Raw genomic sequence first — 18,679 nt, 5'->3', positions numbered from 1 at the left:
CGGTAACTGTGGTACCTCTGGAAACGAGATGAGCATTGTCTTGACAATAATAAGGTTTCACATTTTATTATTTTTTTAAAGATGAAGAGCAACAGAGCTTTGGGAGTGATCTTAGCGATAGATTTTTGTGTTTGTTTTGTCTTTTTAGCTGGGACGGATGTGTGATGTGTTTTTTTGTTGTAGGTCTTTGTTTCTTTATCTGCTGGATATTGAAAGTCTATTGTACGTAAGATTCATATCCTGGATCGTATTGTTCAAGCGTTAACTCTATTGAAATCTGTCTGTCGTTTCCCCTTGAGGACTTCATACATAATCACATCACAGAGTAACTGCACTTTAATCATAATAGATACATTGCAGAATTCAATTGTAACAAGCAACTACAGCGATGTGATGAAATTGAAACATTATCGTAAAACCTCCAGTACTGTTGGCAAGACAGATTTAATGTACAACATTGTATGGTCTGGTTAACATTTACAGCATGGGAGATGCAGCTGGATTGAAAACGAATTGTAGCTGAATTCACAAATGCCACTCATAGACAAGTAAAACTGAGGCTGCTACCACTGCTAAACACGTGCTGCAACAGGAACAGTTATTGGATTGCTGGGTCTGACCGAGGCTTATACGTGCAAGGTGCAGAATATGCATGGGGCTGAATAACATGTGCTGAAAGTGAACTGAATTCTTTAAGCTCACAGCTGTGATGAACATCAGGCTGTGTCACCCATTCACTGTATTCTGCCAGTTCTTCCGAAATCGTCCCTTCGTTGAGGATTGAAAATGTAACAGATGTTCGATCCAGATGCAAACTATATTTGCCCAGGATCTGGATAACAATTTTCTTTTTATGATTATCAGTGGTATGTACTATGAATAGAAGTCAAGGGGAATCCATGCCATTGTCAAAAATAATAAGAACCACGTGAGATTGAATGCTAATATACTGACGTTTCATGACACAGCATATCGATATTTGTTTCAGATGTGCGTTTTTTTCTCTTATTCAAATCACACCAATGCCAGGGTGTTTTCAATAAAGAAGGAACTGTAAAATTAGCAAAACTTTCACGGGCGAGCTATTGGGCGGACATAGCAATTGTATCTATTTTACGTCACATGTCATTGAGTTTTCAGCGAATTTCTGCAGTCTCTTTTTCAGGAATGGCGAAGGCACTGGATTTGCGCCCATGGTAACTCTATCCGCCGACAATATACTCTGTTGAAATGCTGTTCACATGTTGAATTGATATTTTATTCTTTCTGGATAGCTTTGCCATTATCTCAGCAGATGGTCAAAACGCAAATACGAAGTACAAAGTAAACTTTATTATCAAAGTTCATATATCTGAGATTAAATTTCCTGTGAACATCCTCAGCCAAACTATGAAATAGTAACGATAACCGGATTAATGAAAGATCAACCAGATTGCAAAAGACAATAAACCGCGCAAAAGCAAATATAAATAAATAGCAATAAGTAACAAGAACATGAGATATTGAAATGAAGAGTCATTAAAGTGAGGTAATTAGTTCTAGGAACAATTCAAGAATGGAGCAAATGAATGCAGCCATTTCCTTCCATTCAAGAGCCTGATGTCTGAGGGGTGGTAACTGTTCCGGCGGTGCGAGACTTGAGGACGACCATAGATAGATATTTGACCTCCAACGTAGGAGTATTGACCTCCAAATCACAATGTGCTATTGAGTTGCTGAGCAAGAACATTGTTTTGCATTACGTGATCAAAATACAGCTACGTCCGCGCAAGGATACATAAATGCGATAAAACAAACAATCTTACAATCTCAAAATTAGTATACTTGCTCATGAAATACGCATCCCTGTATTCCTCTATTCTCAGTCCCAGCACCACAAGAATCGAAGAATATAACCAATAGAAGGAATATGCCCTGATGTTCCGCCGGTCAACTCTGCCATAAGATCCGCTGTGATCGTATGCGGAAGATCGATTTTACAGAACAATTTGGTCCACGAAGAATTCGGTAGGAAAACCTTCTTGTGATTTCTACTGTGTTTTTCGAGGATTCCCCGTTAGTGCTGTGTTTCTTTATTTGCATAACAGTAGCAATGTTTAGCGAATCGATCATGTAATGTCTTTCAAAGTACTTACCTGCAGAGTATAACATTTTGCGCTTTTGTCATAGCCGCTTTCCCAAAACATTCTAGCATGCCGTAACAAACGTGGTGTTCGCTATGGTGGATTGTGAATTATAAACTTTGAGATGGGCGATCACTTTTTAAGCGGTTTTGTTGATCGTTATGGGCCAGAGCATTGAGGAATTCACCTCAGCATTTCTTCGAAAAAGTTACAAATGGATTCTGTGGTGTTAACTATACGAATCCTACAGCGTCGTTCAAACGTACTAGTGAGGTAGAGGGTTACTCTGGTAAAAGAAATTTCCTTCATGCCAGCCCGGCCATTTTGTACTTGAGATGAAGATGAGGATGAGGTGATTAACTGTCTATTAGAAAAACCTGTGCAAATGCAGCCTGAACCGTTTTTTCTAAGACCAAGGTTGCAATGTAGACATAAGACACTCGATTCCTGCTGAAGGTTTCTACTGACGGAATGAAGATTTGAAATTGTCAGCAAAATTTAAGAAGTATTTAGTTACGTCAGATCCCTATTCCTCGAATTTCGAACACAAGGTTCATGCTAATTCAACGAAACCCCAATTCTGAACTGTGTGATCTAAAACCGTGTGCAGCCGGATTACAATTTATACAATTCATTGAAAACGTAAAAAGATTATCTGTAGTGCCCCTTGCTGATCTAACTCGGGCATGCTACTGGTGTGAATCCTATCCATTTGAAAAAGACAGCATTTGGCATTAAATTGCAGCTTTCTGTAGACTGTGCACAACGCAGCCATTCTTTCAAATGATAAATCACCCGAAACTGACATCTTATGTAACAGAGATATTTAAAAAAATCGGTTGCAACATGTTGTTAATTTGTCCACAATGCAGAGTTAGCCCTATGTAGTGTGAAATATGAGGAGGATGTTAGGAGGAGAATGCAGGGTGACTTGGACAGGTTGAGTGAGTGGGCAGATGCATGGCAGATGCAGTTTAAGGTGGATAAATACACAAAAATATAACTGCAGATGCTGTGGATCAAAGAATACGTACACAACGCTGGAAGAACTCAGCAGGTCAGGCAGCATCTGTGAGAAAAGAGTAGCCAACGTTTCGGGTCGAGACCTTTAATTTGAATGGTGTCAAGTTAGGAAAAGGGGAAGTACAACGAGATCTAGGTGTCCTTGTTCATCAGTCATTGAAAGTAAACATGCAGGTACTGCAGGCAGTGCAGAAAGCTAATGGCATGTTGGCCTCCATAACAAGGGGAGTTGAGTACAGGAGCAAAGAGGTCCTTCTGCAGTTGTACAGGGCCCTGGTGAGACCACACCGAGAGTTTTGTGTTCAGATTTGGTCTCCAAAATTGAGGGAGGACATTCTTGCTATTGAGGGAGTGCAGCGTAGGTTCACGAGGTTGATTCCCGGGATGGCGGGACTGTCATATGTTGAAAGATTGGAACGACTGGGCTTGTATACACTGGAATTTAGAAAGATGAGAGGGAAGCTGATTGAAACCTATAAGATTATTAAGGGATTGGACACGCTAGAGGCAGGAAACATGTTCCCGATGTTGGGGGAGTCCAGAACCAGAGGCTACAGTTTAAGAATAAGGGGTAGTCCATTTAGAACAGAGTTGAAGAAAAACTTTTTCACTCAGAGAGTAGTGGATCTGTGAGATGCTCTGCCTCAGAAGGCAATTGGAGGCCAATTCTCTGGAAATTCTCTGCTTTCAAGAAAGAGTTAGATAGAGTTCTTAAAGATAGCGGAGTCAAGGGATATGGGGAGGAGGCAGGAACGGGGTACTGATCAGCCAAGATCACATTGATTGGCGGTGTTGGCTCGAAGGGCCGAACGGCCTACTCCTGAACCTATTGTCTATTGTCTATTGCATTTTGAAACAATACGATTCAGAAACAGTAAGTGAGATTTTTTCGTGAGACTTTGAGGGAGTCATCACTAATGTTAGCTGCAAAATATAAAGGAGAGGAAAGGAAAATGAAATACTACTTGTGCAAATTTCAAAGAACACTAAAAAATGAGTCCAAGCGGAAATATGCTCGTTGCAGAAATCTTTCAAGAACTTAACATAGTCTGGCAAGAGGATGAGTGAATGAAAGGTTACAGAAAAGCCGCAAAATGCAGTAATGGAAAACAAATATGCCTGCAAATGTGCCGTTTCATCACAAATTAGTCCAAATGAAATAAAATAATTCACTAAACCTGACTAATAAGCATGGCAGCTATAAATACAAATCGTATTTATTTGACAGGTATATTAAAAGGAAAGGTAATGTGGAGAACATTCAACATCGATTCAAACAGGAAAATGTCATCAATGCGACGCAATGCGCTTGGTCAAAATAATATAAATTTAGGAATACCCGTAGTTAACAAGACGGGGCGTCGAAAGTTGTAGATGAGTTTTCTGAAATGAAACTTCAATCCAATGGGATTAATTGGTGATCAGATTTTAACCACTGAAAATCTTTTCATTAGAAGAGGCCACAATGGAACGATTCTCAACAATCCTAGCACTGCTTTACGTAATTCAGTATCATTCGGTTTCGTGGGAAAATCTGCTCAATTACTTGTTTCTTGGTCACAATCCTACATCAGAAAAGCAAAAAATGTCATCAAACTTTGTGTCTACTGCCTTATAAATCTAAATTGATTTTCCTCGAATGCTACAATCGGAACGGATGGATAGACAGGGTTTGCTTAATATACTGCTCGCCGCCTAATAGACTGCACAAGTGAATACAGGGGAAAATGCAAACTGTATATGAAAAAAAGAACAATTCCCAAACGAACACCCACCACTGCCAAACCAATTAAGCAGAATTGTGTGATTTGTTTCGCAGTCTTGCATTGATCTGTGTTACAACATCAATCGGTACAGCAAAATTTAGATGAGTATTTTTTGAGGAGGTGACGAAGTTGATTACTGAAGGTAGAAATATGGATGCCGTCTATATATATTTCCGTAAGACGTTTGATAAGGTTCTCCGCGGAAGGCTCACAGTGAATATTAAGATGCATGGATTCTACGTTGAATTGGAAATTTGGATCCAGAACCTTCTTGCCCATAGAATACACAGTGAAGTGGTCGATGTGACTTCGTCTAGCTAAAGATCTATGACTACGCAGGGATCCTTATTTAGACGTCTGCCGTTCGGCCATATATACCGTAAATAAACTGGATCACAACGTAGATATGTGGATTATTAAGTTTGCAGACGATACAAAAATTGGTAGTGTTGTAGAATACTGTCAAGTATTACAGAAATATAAACATCAGTAATGCGTACGGGCTGAGAAGTGGCAGAGGGATTTAATAAAAATCCTATATTGTCCCTATTATAATCTTGGAATTTTCTATGATATCCTAATTGTTGCTGAGAAAAGAAATAACATACAACACAAACTGAGAGTAAGGATCACTATCAAAGCTATCAAAGTTAATAAAGCAGTCTTAAGTTGCTCGCCTATTCCGAGACCCATTGTCCCATTTACCAAACTGCTGCAACACTTTGGAAATAATAAAGATACAAATAATTTTATCTGAAAAGAACATATAGCATTGCATGAGGGAATTTTGCATTACATTGCGCTTCATCTTCAAACACAATGCACTGATTAAGAGATTATTCCATTAAGAAAACAGAGGAAAAATAAACACGACATCACAGTCTCATAAAGGGAGAATTGAAAGCAAAAGATAGTACACGCGAGAATTGATGGACAAAATGTCACAGAATTTATCTGTAAGCCAAAATAAATAAATTATGAAAAGCCAGCACATTTAAATGATAGGTCTGGAAGTTAGCCAAGTAGAACATTCCAGATACAGCAACGTAGATTTGATAAAAATAAATCTGTTTTTCGTTATCCATTAAAATAAGTAGTCAATCAGTTCACTTGATGATCTGGCATCCACATCAAAATGAGCTCTTTGGAGCGATATGCCAGGGGTATTATTTTTGGTATCTTTCCATTGCGCATTGAAATTCCACTGTGGCTCAAAATTTTGCGAATTACGAGATTTGTGGCATCAGACCAGCCATAAGATCATAAAACTGCCGTCATTCTTCCGAATTAAAGTAGGAAATGTGGTATTTATTCCTTTGTTTTAGAAATGAACTCATTAGAAAGAAAACTGAAAGACACAGGTAAGAATGTCTATTAAAATACATATTTATTTATTTAGAGATACAGCAATTGTAAAAACTCTTTCGACCCACTGAGCAGCTCCCCTCCCCGAATAAATACACGAACGCAACCAGTTAATCTACTAACTCGTACGTCTTTGCAATGTAAGAGGAAACGGTAGAGCCCGGAGGAAACCCACTGGGTCATGGGGGGAACCATCAAATTCCTTATATAATGCAACCAGGTCGCTGGCACTGCAATCGCGATACAAAATTCTACACTACAGAAAAGTATATCACAAACTTAAGAAAAAAAACATACGTTTGAAAGGATCAACACATTTCTCAGAAAGATTTTTACAGCTTCAAATCCAATTGACGGCGTTCGGAAGAAGCGTAAAGACGCTTTGAATAAAAAAACGCAATCTTGCTCACTTGAAAAGATTTTCTGATTTTCTCCGGCATCTGGTCAAAGGCACATAAACTCTAATATTCGGCACATCACAATATCGATTACGATATCCCACTGATGAAAATGTCCGCAAGCCTCCTCCAGACACTAACAAATAAGGAATTATACAGAGCGGTTCTCGTATTGGTCGATTTCGACTTTCAGTTGATAAAAGAAGTACGGTATAGCTGGTTGGTTGAATGATAGAGATCGGTGTCCAATTCACACATTATTTTATTAGTCCGATTGCTTTCTGGAAGGTACTGCTGGCACTCGCTGATGATTGCCGTCGCATTTCCTTGGAGCTCGTTCCCAGATTGTTGTTGTACCAGGAGTTTAGACTCCGTCACGAAGAAGAAATGTTAGTATTTAACAGAGTAGTACTTCGTATTACTTCAAGCCAGTGTTTAGATTTGGAAACTACCCGTGTATTATTACACACATTTTGAGTGTTGTGGAATTACTTTTCGATTCTGGGCAGGATTTTATTCAGCTTATCCACCAAACTGTAACAGCTACACACCCGTTTACGCAGGATGTTCGTTGTCTGCGTTTTTTTTCCAAGGTAGCAATACGACGGAGAGTGCGGTGGGATTTAGTATTCGTGCAATATGTACAACTTGCGAAGTTTATATGATACATAAGTTTTCTTTGTCCTGTTCATAGTTTTGCTTGATTCGCAGAGAGAGCATTCACGATGTTTTTCAACGGGTTGGGGGGGGGGGGGTCTATTACATTTAAATAACCTGGTTCTAAAGTTGAGCATTAATTACTTGTATTCTATTTAGACTATCGCTTGGGTCAAGTACATTCTACTTTTGACGGAGCACCGTGAGAAGTACAGAAATCAGATATTGAGCTGTTGTTATTTTTTGGTGCATCATGTTGATATCTTCTGCAGTTCATCATGGGATCTACTGGTCATGTGATACGTTTTGTGTGTTTTCGATGGGTGGCTTCAAGGTAGTGAATAACGTCTGGAAATTCCATTTCAAATGGAGAGTCCAGTGAGTGAGTGGGCCAGTGAAGGAGTGGAGCTTTGAGGCTTTGACTCAAGAGGCTTCGACGAGAAGAGGCGGAGGACGAGCTAGCTCGCAGTTAGGCTTTGCAATGCCTCCTGAGACAGTGATGTGCCATTCTGTGAGATATGGCAGTCTTGGGGGAACTCTCCCCTCTCACAGAGTCACATCTGCCAGAAGGGCATGCAGCTGTGCGATATGGAAGACCATGTGAGGAATCTGGAGCAGCAGCTGGATGACCTTCGACTCATAAATAAAAATGAGGCAGTCATAGATGGGAGCTACCGGGACGGAATCACACCTAGGCTGCCGGAAGCAATTCGTTGGGTGACAGTCGGGGGGGGGGGGGTGAAAGCGAAGATGAGTGGATAGGTAGTGCAGAGCACCCCTCTAGCAATTCCCCTGAATAATAAATATACTGTCCTGGATACTGTTGGCGAGGCGACCGACCAAGGGTGAGCCACGTTGGCAGGGCCTCCGGCAATGGGTCTGACCCTGTGGTGCAGAAGAGAGGGATGGAGAAGAGGAGAGCTGTCGTCATTGGGGACTCTATAGTCAGGGGAGCAGGCAGGAGATTTTGTGGACGTCAGAAGGACACCCGCATGGTTTGTTGTCTCCCGAGTGCCAGGGTCCAGGATGTTTCTGACCGGGTGCATGACATCCTGGTACAAGAGGGAAAGCAACCAGAAGTCGTGATACATGTTGGGACCAACGACATAGGCAGGAAGAGGGATGAGGTCCTGAAGTGTGAGTTTTGGGAACTAGGCAGAAAGCTGAAGAACAGGACCTCAAGGGTGGCGTTCTCAGGATTGCTGCCAGTACTACGTGATAGTGATGGTAAAAATTAGAGGAGATGGCAGATGAATGCGTGGCTGAGGAGTTGGTGTAGGGGGCAGGGTTTTAGATTTTTGGATCATTGGTATCTCTTCTGGGGAAGGTGGGACCTGTACAGATTGGATGGGTTGCACCTGAACTCAAGGGGGAGCAATATCCTTGCAGGTAGGTTTGCTAGCATGGTTCAGGAGGGTTTAACTAATTTGCAAGAAGGATGGGACTCGGAAGGATAGAGCAGTGGAAGAAGTGCATGGAGTAAAGCCAGATTTAATATATAGAGAGGCTTTGAGGAAAGAGCAGCAGAATAAAGGGTGTAAAGGTAGCAAGGTAGAAGGACTAAAGTTCGTGTACTTCAATGCAAGAAGCATCAGGAACAAAGGTGATGAACTGAGAGCTTGGATGCATACATGGAATTATGATGTAGTGGCTATTACAGAGACTTGGCTGGCACCAGAGCAGGAATGGATTCTCCATATTCCTGGATTTCAGTCCTTTAAAAGGGATGGGGGGGGAATGGAAAGGGGAGGAGGGGTGGCATTACTGGTCAGGGATACTATTACAGCTGCAGAAAGGGTGGGTAATGTAGCAGAATCCTCTTTTGAGTCAGTATAGGTGGAAGTCAGGAACAGGAAGGGAGCAGTTACTCTATTGGGAATATTCTAAAGGCCCCCTGGTAGCAGCAGAGATACCGAAGAGCAGATTGGGAGGTAGATTTTGGAAAGGTGCAAAAGTAACAGGGTTGCTATCTTGGGTGACTTTAACTTTCCTAATATTGATTGGCACCTGATTAGTTCCAAGGGTTTAGATGGGGCAGAGTTTGTTAAGTGTCTCCAGGACGGATTCCTGTCACAGTATGTTGACAGGCTGACTAGGGGGAATGCCATACTAGATCTAGTATTAGATAACGAGCCGGGTCAGGTCACAGATCTCTCAGTGGGTGAGCATCTGGGGGACAGTGACCACTGCTCCCTGGCCTTCAGCATTATCATGGAAATGGATGGAATCATTGAGTACAGGAAAAATGTTAATTGGGGAAGGGCAAATTATGAGGCTATAATGTTAGAACTTGTGGGTGTGAATTGGGATGATGTTTTTGCAGGGAAATGTACTATGGACATGTAGTCGATGTTTAGGGATCTCTTGCAGGATGCTAGGGATAAATTTGTTCCAGTGAGGAAGATAAAGAATGGTAGGGTGAAGGAACCATGGTTGCAAGTGAGGTGGAAAATCTAGTCAGGTGGAAGAAAGCAGAATACTTGAGGCAGATATATATCAGAATATATATCAGCCGTGGAGGCAGATACACTAGTGAAATTTAAGAGGCTACTGGACAGGTATATAGAGGAATGTAAGGTGGGGGGTTATATGGGAGGCAGGGTTTAAGGGTCTGCACAAAATTGTGGGCCGAAGGGCCTGTACTGCACTGTACTATTCTATGTTCTATGTTCTATGTTCTATATTCTTATGTGTTGTCCCAAGGAAACTGGGTTTATATCGGATGACACACTGAACGATTTTATTTGGCATTGCCCATCTTGATATCGGCTAACATGACTTATTTCAAAGAAGCGTGCCAATTTAGTGAACCATAAGCTGGAAATTGAAACAGTGCAGATACTATCGGAACTGACTGATTGTTACCTGGTCTTGAAAAGTTTTCTTTGTCCTGTTCATAGTTTTGTTTGGTTCGCAGAGAGAGCATTCACCATCTTTTCCAACACTCTAAGGGAACATTGTTGTGTAATGCATCTGGTCCAGGTGAATTATCTACCTTCATACCTTTCAGCTTCCCAAGCATCTTTTCCTTAAATCAAATAGCTATAAATATCACCACATCCGAACCAGATATTCATTTTCAAGAGGGGATACATATTAAAATCTATAGAATAGTCGCTGTAACAGGATCAATGTAAGACCAAGTAGACGGCAGAAGACAATAAACTGTTGAAGTGTAAGTGTAGATAAATAGCAATAAATACTGAGAACAAGAAATAGCAAGATACAGAATCCTTAACGTGAGACCATTGGTTGGAGAAACATCTCAATGTGTGGACAAGTGAGTGTAGTTATCCCCTTTTGTTCAAGACCCTCATGGTTGTGGGGTAGTAACTGTTATTGAACCTGGCGCTGCGAGTCCTGATGCTGTTGAACTTTCTGGGTAAAGCGAGAAAAAGCACGGCCTAGCTGGTGAGGATGTCTGCTGATGGGTGTTTCATGTAGATGTGATCAATGTTCGGGAGAGCTTTACCACTCAGGTAGTGGACCGAATCCACTAAACTTTGTAAGGTTTTCCTTTCAAAGGCGTTGTCAGAATCAGAATCAGAATCAGGTTTATTATCACTGACATGTGACGTGTAATTTGTTAACTCAGCGGCAGCAGTTCAATGCAAAACATAATCTAGCAGAGAGAGAATAACAATGATAATAAGTAAAATAAAAATAATAATAATAGACAAGTAAATCAATTACGTATATTGAATAGATTAAAAACCGTGCAAAAACAGAAATACAGTATATCAAAAAAAAGTGAGGGAGTGTCCAAAGATTCAATGTCCATTTAGGAATCAGATGGCAGAGAGGAAGAGCTGTTCCTAAATCGCTGAGTGTGTGCCTTCAGGCTTCTGTAGCCCCTACCTGATGGTAACAGTGAGAAAAGGACATGCCTTGGGTGCTGGAAGTCCTTAATAATGGACGCTGCCTTTCTGAGACACCACTCCTTGATGATGTCCTGGGTACTTTGTAGGCTAGTACCCAAGATGGTGCTGACTAGATTTACAACTTTCTGCAGCTTCTTTCAGTCCTGTGCAGTAGCTCCTCCATACCAGACAGTGATGCAGCCTGTCAGAATGCTCTCCACGGTGCAACTATAGAAGTTTTTGAGTGTATTTGTTGACATGACAAATCTCTTCAATCTCCTAATTAAGTTAAGCAGCTGTCTTGCCTTCTTTATATCGATATGTTGGGACCAGGTTAGATCCTCAGAGAGCTTGATACCCAGGAACTTGAAGCAGCTGACTTTCTCCACTTTTGGTTCTTCTGTGAGGATTGGTATGTATAATTTCGTCTTACCCTTCCTGAAGTCCACAATCAGCTCTTTCGTCTTACTGACATTGAATGCCAGATTGTTGTTGTTGCACCACTCCACTAGTTGGCGTATCTCACTCCTGTACACCCCGTCGTCACTACCTGAGATTCTACCAACAATGGTTGTAACATCAGCAAATTTATAGATGGTATTTGAACTATGCCTAGCTACACAGTCATGTGTATATAGAGAGTAGAGCAGTGGGCTGAGGGGCAACAGTGTTGATCGTCAGCGAGGAGGATACATTATCACCAATCCGCACAGTTTGTGGTCTTCTGATTAGGAAGTCGAGGATCCAATTGCAGATGGAGGTACAGAGGCCCAGGTTCTGCAACTTCGCAATCGTTTGTGTTGTCCAGGTGGTCTAAAGCCGCGTGGAGAACCATTGAGATTGCGTCTGTCATTGATTTATTGTGACGATAGGCAAATCGCAATGGGTCCAGGCCCTTGCTGATGGAAGAGTTCAGTCTAGACATGACCAACCTCTCAAAGCATTTCATCACTGTCGATGTGAGTGTTACCGGGCGATAGTCATTAAGACAGCCCACATTATTCTTCTTAGGCATTGGTATAATTGTTGCCTTTTTGAAACAAGTGGGAACTTCCGTCCGCAGCAGTGCTTCCATACCAGGCCGCACTGCAACCGGACATCTATAGAAATTTGTCAAAGTTTTTGATGTCATGCCGAATCTCTGCAGACGACTGATGAAGTAGAGGTGCTGCCGTGCTTTCTTTGCAATTGCACCTATGTTCTGAGTCCAGAACAGGTCCTCTGAAATAGCAACACTCAGCAATGTAAAGATTGCTCCACCTCGCCACTCTAACCCGTCGATGAGAGCTGTCTCATAGACCTCTGGTTTCCATCTCCTGAAGCCTGCAGTCAGTTCTTTGGTCTTGCTGACTTGTGTGAGAAATTGTTGACATGTCACTAATCAGCCAATTTTTCAATCTCCTTGCTGTATGCTGATTCATCATCACCTTCGATACGGCCCACAACAGTGGTGTATCAGCAGACTTGAAAATGGTATTGGAGCTGTGCTTAGCCACGCAGTCATAGGTGTGAAGTGCGTAGAGTGGGAGGCTAATCACACATCACCCATGGTGCATTTGTGTGAAGATCGCAAAGGACATGTGTTGCCAATCCGAACTGGCTGGCGCCAACAAGTGAGGAAATCCAAGATCCAATTCCACAGGCTGGTATTGAGGCCGAGGTCTTGAAGCTTATTGATTAGTTTTGAGGGGATGATGGTATAAATACTGAGCTGCAATCTATAAAGAGTATCTTGATGTTTGCATCTTTGCTGTCCAATGCTCCAGCTTTGTGTGAAGAGGCAATGAAATGCCATCTGTTGGGGACCTGTTTCTCCAGTAGGCAAAGTGGAGTGGGCCCAAGTCGCCTCTCATGCAAGAGCTGATATGTTTCATCACCAGTCTCTTAAAACAATTCATCATTGTGGATGTAAGTGCAACTGGGCGATAATCATTGAGGCAGGTCACCATGTTCTCGTTGGGCACCGGTATTATTGAAGCCTGTTTGAATCAGGTGCGTACCACACGCTGCCGAAGTGAGAGCTTGAAGATGTCAGTGGAGATGCCAGCTAGTCGGTCAGCACAGGTCTTTACTATGTGGCTAGTTACCCGTCCCGTCCTGATGTTTTCCTTGGATTCACCTTCCCAAGGGCAGCACGCATGTCAGCTTCAGATATTGAGATCAAAGGATCATCAGGAGATGTGAGGATTCGCGATGGTTCTTCCATGTTTTGACGTCAAAGCTAGCATAGAAGGCATTGAGCTCGGTGGGAAGAGAAGCCCTGTTGCGTCCCCCACACGCTCCTCCCCCTCCCCCGTTGTTTGATTTAACTTTGTATGAAGTTATAACGTTGACCCTACCACGGCTATCAAGCATCTCTAGTTGATCTCACTTTAGTCCAGAATCTCCATTTCGTCTGTGAGATGGATTTCTGGAGATCATACGCGCAGTTCCTGTAGCATTCTTGGTCTCCACACTTGAATGCTTCTGATCTGGCCCTCAGTAAATTTCGGAACTCATGGTTCATGCAGGACATCTCTTTGGGGAAGACTCTGAATGATTTAGTGGGGACACTTTCCTCTGCAGCTGCTTTAATGAAGTCTGTTGCAACTCTGGTGAATTCATTCATATTTCTGGATGAATGCTTGAACACGGCCTAGTCCACTAAGTCAAAGCAATCTTGTAATCGTTGCTCTGTCTCCCGCGATCGCCTCTTAATTGTTATAATCTCTGGAGCCCTTCTTGTTTGCCTCTGCTTGTATGCAGGTAGAAGGAGGGCAACCAAGTGAACCGGTTTACCAAAATGCGTTCTGGGCAAGCAACGGTAAGCATTCCTTATCTCGGTGTAGGAGTGGAATACTATATAGGGACCTCTGCTGCTAACCTGGTTGAAGTCTCCGACTATAATTTGAAATGCGCCCGGATGGGCTGTTTATTGTCTGCAGACAACATTGCAGAGTGTTGCGACTGCTTGCTTATAGTCGGCTTTTGGTGGTATGTGAAATCCCAAGGCAAATAGAATGGTCAACACTTGATTGTTGGATGTTCCAAGTCGGGGAAACACAGATTTGACATAACTTCTGCACCAAGCACCAACGAAAATTGATCATAAGAACATGTCACCTCACTCTGACTTAACCGAGTCTGCAGTGCGGTCCATTCTGAAATCGTATATCTTTCTGGTCTGACTGCTGTGTCCAGTGTGTCCGCAGATAACCAAGTTTCCATACATCAGACAATTGAGAAATTTCTCATCTGCCTCTGATACAGCAGTTTTACCCCCACATCGTCAATTTTATTCTCCAGGGACTGCACATTTGCAAACGAGATGCTGTGTAGAGGAGGCCTCATCCCTCTGCGCTTCAACATGGCTTGGTTTTCCCCCCTCTCCTGCCAAGCTTTCGACCACGGCAATGAGCTTTCAAGTCGCCGACAACAAACAAGAGCGAATCTGCAGATGCTGGAAATACAAGAAACACAGACAAAATGCTGGAGGAACTCAGCAGACCAGGCAGCAGCTATGGAAAAGAATACAGTCAATATCTCAGGCCGAGACCTTTCAGCAGGACTAGAGAAAGAATAGATGAGGAGTAGAGTTCAAAGGTGGGGCGGGGGAGGGGAAGGAGAAACACAAGGTGATGGTGAAACCGGGAGAGGGGGAGGGGTGAAGTGAAAAGTTGGGAAGTTGATTGCTGAAAGAGATACAGGGCTGGAGAAGGGGGTATCTAATAGGAGAGGGCAGAAGGCCATGGAAGAAGGAAAATGGGGGAAGAAGACCAGAAATGGGCAGGCAAGGAGGTAAGGTGAGAAGGGAAAAGGGGATGGGGAATGGTGTGGGAAGGGCATTACCGGAAGTTCAAGAAATCAATGTTCATGCTATCAGGTTGGAGACTACCCAAATGGAATATAAGTTGTTGTTCGTCCAAACCGAGTGTAGACTCATCGCAACAGTGGAGGAGGCCATGGATAGACATATTGGGATGGGAAAGGGAAGTGAAACTAAAAGCAATGGCCACTAGAAGATCCCACTTTTTCTGGCAAAGTGTTCTCCCTATCTACGTCGGGTTTCACCGATGTACAAGAGGCCACACTGGGATCACGGGGCACAGTATATGACCCCAAAATGTGAAGTATCGGAAGGACTGTTTAGTGCCCTGAATAGTAATGAGGAAGGAGGTGTAGGGGCAGGTGTAGCTTTTGTTCCGCTTGCAAGGATAGTATAGCAGAGAAATTAAGGGTTGTGGGAAAAGGCAGGTAGGTGGAGATCAGGCGTGATCTTGTTGAATGGCTGAGCAGGCTCGATGGGCCGGATGATCTACTCCTGTTCCTGTTTCTTATGTACTTATGTAAGGATAAGAGCCTGGAGGGAGATCAGTGGGGAGGGACGAATGTGGACGGGAATCTCAGAAAGCGGGAGGGGGAGGGAGAAAGGTGGTATCCTACTGGAGATGGTGGAAGTTGCGGAGAATTAGGCGCTGGGCGCGGAGGCTAGTGCAGTGGTATATGAGGACAAGAGGAATCCTATCCCTGGTAGGGTGGAGGGGAGGATGGAGTGAGAGCAGAAGTGTGTGAAATAGCTTTTCATTCCAGAACAAACGAGATGCCCCCCTTCTTCAAAGAAAGGGGGTTCCCTTCCTGCATCATCAACGCTGCCCTCAACCACAGCTCTTCCATTTCACGCACGTTTGCTCTTACCCCATCCTCCTGCTACTGCACCAGGGATGGGGTTCACTTGTCCTCACCTACCACTCCACCAGCCTCCGCATCGAGCATACAATTCTCTGCAACTTCTGCCATCTCACACCCCCCAGCCCCCGCACTTTCTTGTTTCCGAAGGGATAGCTTCTTATGGGCCTCCTTTGTCCATTTGTCCCTTCCCACTGATCTCTCTTTAAGTATTATTCTTGAAAGCGGAACTAATGCTTCACATGCTCCTACACATCCTCCCCCACTAACATTCAGGGCTCCAAACTGTCCTTCCAGGTGAGGCGACTTTTCACCTGTGAGTCGGTTGGGGCCATATACGGTGCTGCACTCAGATTGGAAGAACAACACCTTATATTCCGTCTGGGTAACTTCTACCCTGATGGCATGAACATCGATTTCCCGAACTTCTGGTAGAGCACCTCCGCACCTTTCATTATTCTCTTTTCCTTCTCTCACCTATCCTCCTTGACTGCCCATCTCTGGGTCTCCTCCTCAATTTTCTTTCTTCCAGGGCCTTCTGTCCTCCCCTATTAGATCCCCCCTCCTCTCTAGCCCTGTATCTCTTTCACCAATCAACCACCCAGCTATTCACTTCAACCCTCCCCTCCTGGTTTTACCTGTTACCTTGTGCTTCCTCCTCCCCTCCCCTCTCCTTTTAACTCTATTACTCAACTTTTTTCTCTAGTCCTGCTGAAGGGTTTCGGCCCGAAACATCGACTGTACTTTTTTGCATAGGTGCTATCTGACCAGCTAAGTTCCTCCAGCATTTTGTGTGTTTTGCTTAATGACGCCTGGCCTGCTACACTCACTTTTGCCAGCGGATCCTGAACTCTTTTACAACCTCACGCCGCCTCCGCCAAACAGCGCTCGAAAAGCAAAGAACATATTCCGTCATTCGCCTCATCTACGAAATCCAGTCCTCGTCTCACAGAACCTGAGGTCTACAGGTCTGCTTGACTTTACCCTATCAATATTCCATGTAGTTTATTTGTGTTTGTCAGTTCTCCCCTCATTTTCATATGCCTCCGGAAACAACTTTCGAACGTACTAAGCCTTCTCTTTAGCTCACATCCTCATTTCCCGGCAACTCCTTTAAGTTCAAGAGTATTATGGAGGACTTGGCTTTCTAATAATAAAAACATTCTCAAGTTTCAAAACGTGGTCTACCTTTTCTATGGTCTTTGGAACTTTATTCTCAACGTGGGATTGTCCACTCTGTGCATGTTTAGGCAAATAACGTTAGCACACGAAGCGTTGACATGGTTGTTGTCGTCCGGATATTATATGCTCCTTTACTTGTGTGCATAAATGAGAGAGTTGATGGTGACATGTCGATTTAGCACTGAATCCCGAGCTGGAACGACCTGCCCAACTTAGTTTGAAAACATGCAACTTGCAGATAGATTAGCTGTACCACTGAGAATTTATGAGGCATTGAGATTCAGCGCCCGGGCAGGAGTTGTTGGCCTTTTCGAAATTGCAATGAGATTAGATGCCATTTCATTTAAAGGCTATTTGCATGCAAATGTGGCAATTATTTATTTGGAGACAAGAATAGGCGAGCGTATGTCTCAAGGCGGGGGGTGGGGGGGGGGGGGATCGTTGGGAACGGACCCAAATGCAAGACACAGACACTGACGTACAGGGAACTGGACTGGACTGCGGTTAGGGACAGGACTAGACACAGAGTAGGAGCTGGGACAGGAACTTAGACTTGGGCTGGGACTTTGGCTAGGAAAGTGCGACCAGGACAAGGAACAGGGAACTGGGAGCTTGGGCTTGGACTCCGAACCGCAGACTGGACAAGGACCCAGTGCCTGGGTCTTGACTCGGGGTTGGACCCCGGAACTAGGCGAAGACATGACGTGGCTATAGGATTGGGTTTTTCGAGGCTTGGGTTCTTCGAGGCTTTCCTGGGCAGGATGAGGACCTCTTTCTTAGAGCTCAGGGCCGGGACCCTTCCTTGGACGCCGGGCCGGGATGACTGTCAAGGAAGCTGTCAGACGGCCACTCAGCCGGCCCCGGAAACGGCCGAATCCATACCATGATGATTACTCCGACTAGAGACAAGAAGGCTCCATGAAAAAGTGGTCCTCCAACCAGGCCTAGAGATCACTGGTGGGTTGCTCCAAGGGGATACTGATGAGACAAACCAGCAGCAAGACGAGAATCACGTGCCTATGATTAAGCCCAACTGAAGCAAGGGACAGTCGGAAGACCCGGAGTCCGGTATACACAGACCAGACCGTGAACCGGAGTACACGGACCGGACCATGAGCCGGAATGCGGATTTCACGGACCGGACCACGGCAGCATACTCTCTTAAATCCAAAAATTTTGAAAGGAAAGGAATTGCAGTGACGCTGTACCCTGTATTTCCGAACGACTCATGAATCTGTAAACCTTGCTATTCTTATTTTGTATGTGTCTTTATTTATTTGTGTATTTAACAATATATCGACATATCTACCTACAGTATCTGTCTGGCTATCCATCTATCTATCTATGATCGATCTATGACATATAAATTACTCTTTTTCAGAAATATCCCGGATCTTGTTTTTATTATTTATGTTGTGTAAGTGATTCCATATAAACACAACTTTCTCGTGTTAATTTACTTTTAGAAAGTAACACTTAATCTTTAACATTGAGACTTGAGCCTTTCACTCAAAGCAAGACATAGAGGAGATGTCAGGGATAAGTTTTTCACGCAGAGAGGGGTAAGAGCGTGGAATGGACTGCCAGCGGCGGTGGTAGAGGCGGAAACGATTGGGTCTTTTAAGAGACTCCTGGATGGA

This window comes from Hemitrygon akajei, chromosome 27 (genome assembly GCF_048418815.1).
Source record: "Hemitrygon akajei chromosome 27, sHemAka1.3, whole genome shotgun sequence".
NCBI classification, from domain to species: Eukaryota; Metazoa; Chordata; class Chondrichthyes; order Myliobatiformes; family Dasyatidae; genus Hemitrygon; species Hemitrygon akajei.
Note: the sequence above shows the minus strand (reverse complement) of the source record.